Here is a 7,436-nt window from a genome sequence, read left to right on the forward strand (position 1 = left end):
GCTTCATTTGATTGCAGTCAAACATTTCCTCTGCTTGTCTTCGCTGAACCGGGTTTGGCTCCGTTGCTTTAGTTTGTTCTTTAGGTGTTGGCTTGCAGCTTCCAGCAGTAAAATCCCCTTTAATGTGTTTCTTGGTGTGTTTTAGGGCTTTGTACTGGATAGTTGCCTTGGTAAATGTGGTTCTTTAGCCTCAGTTAGCACATGGTGCTAATGTGTGCAGTGATTAGTGGATTTGGTGCAGCTGAGTTGTCTTTATCTTGGCTGTAGTGAGTCTTTAGAGCAGGGGTGTCAAACTCAGTTCCTGGAGAGCCACTATCCTGCATGTTTTAGATGTTTCCTTCTTCCAACACACCTGATTCAAATGATCAGCTTATCATCAAGCTCAGCAGAAGCCTGATAACGAGCCTGATCATTTGAATCAGGTGTGTTGGAAGAGGGAAACATCTAAAACATGCAGGATAGTGGCTCTCCAGGAATGGATCTTGACACCCCTGCTTTAGAGGTTTTTGATCAGACACATTCTGTATTCTTGTTTGTGAACCAACGTTGGTTGTCCAGAAGGTAAGAGTTCCTGTCCTGATTCTCTGTTTAAAGAGGTTCTCTGGTAGGCTGCAGGAGACTTTAGTGTTTGGGTTGTACTAGTTTGGTTTTTGTACTGACAAAATGACTATCTTGAGGCTCCTCCATGTGGTTTAGTGAGGTTTTCTGGAACAGTTCTACAAAGTAACCTGCAGCAGAAGAGACTTTGAGAGTTTTTAGGAAGTTCTGGAGACCAGACTTTAGAGCAACAGAAACATTTGTCAGCAGTTTGAGAAGGTGAGCTTTAGAGTAGAAATAAGTCAGACATTAGAAAAGAATAAAAGGTGAGAAAAGAGCAAAACTAAACTTTTAAGAAGAATCAAACTAAAGACAAAACATTTGAAAAAGACCAGTTAGACTTTAGAAGATCAAATTAAACAGAAGAGACAAAACGATCAAAAAGAGCAAACACAGATAAAGGTCTAAAAGTGTTTTCTAGTCTGAAATGAAAACATCAAGTTGTTTCTTCAAACATTTCCTCTTTCTATGTTCTTGGTTTAATTGTGGACAGATTTACTAAGAACTCATTTCAGAAAACTAAAACACATGAAATCTACTAGTAGCTGAAGGCATTGATCAAACTAATGTTACCTTCTAAACTCCACAAACTTTATTGTTCAGTGAAGAGAAACAAAGTTTGTTCAGGATTTCAAAAGAACCCACAGGTGAAGGTCTGAGAAGAACTCAGATGGATGGTCTAAATGTGAACTCAAGACTCATGGTCACAAGTTTTAAGGCTTCTGTTAACCAGAAAGTTCAAACTAGCAGAGGATACGGAGAAACTTTTAAAATGTCAGTCCTCAGACTGTCGAAAGGTTCAAACTAACAGTGAACTACTCAGGAACTTAGAAGATATAAGTCCTTGGACTGTATGAAAGTTAAATCTAACAGAGATCTAATGTGGGACTTAGAAAATTTCAGTCCTCAGACTGTGTGAAAGCTCAGGTCCTGAGGACTCGGGAGGATCAGGAGGCTTTGGAAAGTCTTGGAACTGAGGGTTCAACCCTCTAGCACAAAGGCTGAAGTCCAGCCTCCAGAGAAAAATGCTTTATTATCATTTGTTAGGACTTTAATGGAAGTCACCAGCAGATTTAGTTTTTGTTGAGAAACTTTATTCTTGTCGTCGTGGGACTGCAGTATTTAAAACTGTTCCTTATATTTGACCTCATGTTTATTAGTTTTAGTGGAGAAAGTTATTTTAATTGTGGATTAGTCTCTTAAAAACCAAATAAACTGCATTCTTCAAGAGGTTTAAATTTCTTATTTTGTCACATTTTAAATATGACAAAAAAATATAAAAAAGCGTCTTGAGACAATTTAACCTGTAACTGGCATTAAATAAATAAAATTGTATGTATCTTGTAATGTTGAAGTAATTCAGACATATATGTTGGAAAAGACATTTTCTTTGTCCATTAATCTGTTGATTGTCCGTCCATCCATCTATTCTCTATACACCGCTTTATCCTCTCTAGGGTTGCGGGGGGTGTTGGAGCCTATCCCAGCTGACTTGGGTGAAGGTAGGGGACACCCTGGACAGGTCGCCAGTCTGTCACAGGGCTACATATACAGACAAACAATCACACTCACATTCACACCTACGGACCATTTAGAATAACCAAAAAACCTCAGCATATTTTTGGACTGTGGGAGGAAGCCGGAGGACCCGGAGAAAACCCACGCATGCACAGGGAGAACATGCAAACTCCATGCAGAAAGATCCCAGGCCGGGACTCAAACCAGGGATCTTCTTGCTGCAAGGCGAAAGTGCTAACCACTGTGCAGCCCTCTGTTGATTGTTTTCTCTAGTATTTTTTTTTCTTGTTTTGGTTTATAAAATGTCAAACCCAAATATATTCAGTTTGTCATAAAAAACAAAAACATTTACATTCATGATGCAGGAATCAGGCAGTTTCTCACCTTTTTATCTTAGTTTAGTCAGAAAGATAGTTGATAATGTGTGAATTGTTGCAGCTTGTGAGCCGTAAAAGGTTTTAATCCTTGGGGGCTGAGTGTCAGAAAACATTTAGAAACCAACATTTTAAAAAAAAACTCAAAGATTTTAACATCATTAAAGGGAAATCCAACTTTTACATGACAATGTCTAATTAAAGGACATTTATTTCCAATGTAAATGTGTGATATTCATCCTCTGGAGCTTTTCTTCACATCATCTTCCACCTGGACTGGTTTGGTCGGGAGCATGTGCAATAAACATCTGAAAAACTGCACTTTAACATCAATGAATGACACTGAAGTCTAATCTCTACATAAATGAGTCTGGATGTGCTGCTCTGTCAATAACTCCTAAGTTTAGGGAAAGTTCAAACAAAAGCGGACAGTTCAGATAAGACTTGAGAATGAGCTTATTTTGAACAAAAATCTCAGACTTTCTGAGCTTCAGCACCTCTAGAAGATATTTTAACAACAAGCAACTCAAGAGATCCAGAAGTTGGAGAGCTTTAGCTGAGCCAAAAAACATGTGGGACGCTAACCTAGCAAACATTTCAGACTTTTCTCTGTCAATTCTGAGAAATAATTTCCTATTTAATGACAGAACTACACATCTGCACTCAGTCTCATTGAAACAGACTCTAATTCAGTGCATGAGCTCCAACAAACCTGTCCAGGTAGAAGGACTTTGACAACAGGAAGTGGAAGATTCCAAGCAGATTTATAGAAGGGAAACCGGACTGTACTAAGTGTGGTCGAGCAAAGAGGGGTGTTTTGTGGGTTTTTAAGGCTGATAATGATTATTAGTGAGACATTTGGAGTAGATACTCATTTGCAGTAAATGAAAGTATTTAAAATCTTGGAGTCAAACTTAGAAGAACACAAACTCTAACAGAAAACTTTGTTGATACGTTTTTGTTTTGTTTCCAGATGTTAAGTTAAAGGAGTTTTATTCGTGACATATAACCAATCTTTTAGTTTTTTTTGTCGTTTTTTAACAACTTATAAGAATTTGAACAGTTTTAAAAATTACTATACTTTTACTTGTGCAATGAACTATTATTCTATGGCATTTTTAGATGACATATTATCCTCTGATGTTTTCTTGAATAACATACTATTTTGACAATTTACTGCACTGACATTTTTTGAACCACATATCATTCATGAAAACTTTAGGCAACATCCTATCATTTTGCACTTTTTGAACCACATATAATCTATGTTTTTGTTTTTGTTTGCTGACATGCTATGCTATGAAGTACAGGCCATACTATGTTATTCTTGAAAAGTACACTATACTTTGACATTTTCTGAACTACTTCCTATATTATGGCATTATACACAGATTGCTTTGGTTACATGTTGACTTATATTCTCCATTTTTTTTCTGTTTTGTTTTTTGACGGGATTACCACAGACCTGACCGTGAACACCGCTGACACCCACCTGAGGGAGACGCTGCCTAAGATCTCAAAGCTGCTTGGTCGTGGTCTTTCTGGTCCTGCTGGTGAACATCTTCATCAACTACGTTTTCTTTTGAAGAGGCCCTCAGATGCTGCAATCTCTGACCTTAAAGAGGAACTGCTACTTTCACTCTGTAACGACACGGCGGTTATTTTAAAGACCCAGCTCCTGGCGGCCTTGAGTGAAAATTTAACATCCATCAAAACAAAAAAATACTAATAAAAAACAAAAACATCCATCAAAACAGAACTGCAGACAGTTAAATCTGAGCTGTCGGTCAGTATTTCAAACATCAGTCCAACCCGGGTGCCCTAAAGCACGCTGTGGGTGAAACGGAAACTTCAGTCTCCACATCACCGACGACATCGTCACACTCCAAAGCAAAACACCTGACTGCTGAACTTTTAAAAGTGGACTATAAAGGTGAAGACTGTGAACAGCAGAACAGATGTGATCAGAAAGAAGTCATTTTCTTTTTTCTTTTCTTTCTGATTGACTTGATGCTGTCAGATGCAGATGTTGGAGCTGATTCTGATCTTTCAGGATAAAAAGCTGCTTTTCCTTCACAGACTTTATAGGAAATTATTCTCTCAGATTTTCTCTGCTATTTATATTTTTATTATCTGTGATTATTTCATTATTGTAAAATAAAGTTGGAGGCATAACGACTCATTTAGTTATTTTATTCCTGAAATCTTTGACATAGCAGAACTAAACTTCCATTTTCCTTCTTGTACTTCTGATACTAGAACTAAATGTGTCTTCAACACGGATCATCTGGTTTTAATGAATCAGCAGTAACATCACAACAACAAATGAGACAATTTTCAAGAAATTAATGAAACTGATGTCATTTAAAACTATCAGAGTCTGTTTTAGTGTCAAATTAAAACTGATTACTGACAATTAGAACATTAATGTTACAGTTTTAATCACATTTAAGTTTCCTGAATGTTACATTAACATCAACCAGCCACAGTTTTATGAATTTAATGAACCACATTACAGGAACACAACACACTTAAGCTGCTGACAGGAAACAACACAAACATCGTTAGCTTGATGCTACATTTAGCTGCTAATCAGGACTGGTCAGCTAGCTCGGTTAGCATTGCAAATTCACATTAAAGCTAATATTCACTGGATGCTAACTCTCTTCTCTGGTCAACACGCAGAGAAATAAACTCCACCAACTCCTGGGGTTCACTGCTCACATTATATCTGAATTTAAAGTTTAACATAAAGTTCATTAAAACAGGCACTGATCAGTAAATTATCATTTATTATTTTATTAGTCCTTCAGTGTCTATTGGTCCAATCAGCCGAAGGACTGAATTACTGAACTGAAAACTGATTAAAACAAGACAACGGACAGTAAAACTGTCTGTGGAAAATGTGCTGCTGCTCCACCGATAAATACCAACAAACTAAAACAAACTGAAAGTGTTGCTTTTCGTGATTTTTTTCAATAGCAAATATGAGGCTTTTATTTTTCTGTAAGTAAAAGGAAACGTTGCTTATCTGTAGTTTCACTAACTTAATTTTAGCTGCACTTTCACCATGTTCTAACTGATTGATCATTTTTTAAATATTAAAATAGCTGCACTTCCTTTGTATATTTGGTCGTTTCTTGTGTTGCTGCTGTTTCATTGCAACTATATTTTAATAATGTCACTTTAAATGCAGATAATTGAAAAGAAAAGGCTCTGAAATAGTCAATTAACTGAGGCATCATCTAGTGTTAAACTGAATATGAATTCTTAATAATATAAAATGTAACTGACTGAGCTGTATTAATTATATTGAGATATTTCAAATTGAAAGAAACACAACATTGACTGAAAGATTTCAGTCAATTAAACCTTAAATTCATTTACCTAAGAAAACCATCCTTGAATGTCTTACCTTAAAATTACCAACATTTTTTAAAAATATAAATGTAAAGTAAAAGTTTCACGCTAAAGATGAACATTTAATGGCATGAAAACAATTATTATGAGGAAACAGATATCCATTTCTAATATTTCCATCAAAAATGCGTATGTCTATAAAATATACTGGACATCAATAAAAATGTCTGCATAGTAAAATATATGAAGTCCATCTGCATTTATACATCATATTGATGTTTAAATAACGGGAACAGCAGCCCACGTTCAGTCAAGTTAGCAGGAATTACGGATAAACAATGTTTCCAGGGTTCTCTACAAAATAAAAGCCGTGATTTGTTTTACGGAAAAAATACATGATTTCAAAAATATGACTTTGAAAATGTAAATCAAACTGTACTAAGCGTTAGCTAGCTGCTCCACTTGCTCTGAATATTTTTGTTCTCATCTTTGTGTACTCCAAGCGAAAAATTAATCCAAATTCTGGCAGCATTACCGACAACAGTATCCATACAGTGACCGGAAGTTAGCCGACCTAGCGGAAGTGCTAATGAGGTCTGCTCTGGCATGGATCATTACCGTCACACATGCAGCTTAAAAATAAATCCTGTCCAAGACACAGAGCTGTAGCTCCGTTTCAGTGTAAGCTCTGATGTTTTTCTGAGTGACTGTGTCTGACTTCCTCTAATAAAATTCTCCTGTCCACTGGGAACTGCAGCCATAGATATATATCTGTTTACTGATTCATATCGATGCACACTGGTCTGGTCCGATGCAGTCTCGATGATTTCACGAGTACGTGAGAACGCAAGTACGGACAGTTACGTACTGAGAAACGGCCATAGTCTTCTTACCGCAAAGGTACAAAACTGCTCTTCTTCTCCTCTGACATCAGGAAACGTCTTCAAAGCTTCTTCAAATCCAAACGAAATACAATCAAAAGATCAAACTAACGTCACTGGTGCATTCATGTGCAGTCGGACAACGAAGTTGAGTTCAGGAGCGTCGAAAATCGGAGGATCAGTGATGTAAATTTCCAACTAAAGTTTTTTTTTTTTGGGGGGGGGGGGGGCACACGGGGTGGCCAATGAGATCACCACCCCCCCCCCCCCCCCCCCCCCCCGGTGCCCCCATGGAAGATCCGCCACTGATTTAAGAAGCAATAACACTTGTTTCTGCTAATTTTAACTAATTGTATTTAATTTTACAAATATATTTATTGTGTTAAATTTGAATTCAACTGTTTCATATTTTAAATAAAATGGAAAATATGGGAAATTGTAATACATTTGCAATTGTATGCTCATGTCTTGTGATAACTTTCAAATTTCTTTCAAAAATTCAAATTTTATGGTGATTCAAAGATATGCTTGGAAATAACATATTTGTAAACATTTTACTGACATTTTTCCATATTTTCAAAAATATAGGAAAAAATGTAAAGGAAAATCTCTATGAAGTTATTATGTTTTTATTCATTAATTAAAAAAATATTTACAGTATAGCTAATGTCATACTGTAACATTATGGTTACATGCACAAAGGTAG

The 7,436-nt window shown here is 36.4% G+C and overlaps 1 long non-coding RNA gene across 1 annotated transcript; it reads left to right on the top strand.

Annotated features, from left to right (window-relative positions):
- Window positions 1-470: 470 nt before the first annotated feature.
- LOC127534212 (uncharacterized) lies at window positions 471-6,600 on the top strand. The gene is made up of 2 exons (XR_007942244.1): window positions 471-2,099; window positions 3,953-6,600. It is a non-coding gene; the product is annotated as an uncharacterized LOC127534212 (long non-coding RNA).
- Window positions 6,601-7,436: the final 836 nt, after the last annotated feature.

The sequence above is a fragment of the Acanthochromis polyacanthus genome, chromosome 5, assembly GCF_021347895.1.
Source record: "Acanthochromis polyacanthus isolate Apoly-LR-REF ecotype Palm Island chromosome 5, KAUST_Apoly_ChrSc, whole genome shotgun sequence".
Classification (NCBI taxonomy): Eukaryota; Metazoa; Chordata; class Actinopteri; family Pomacentridae; genus Acanthochromis; species Acanthochromis polyacanthus.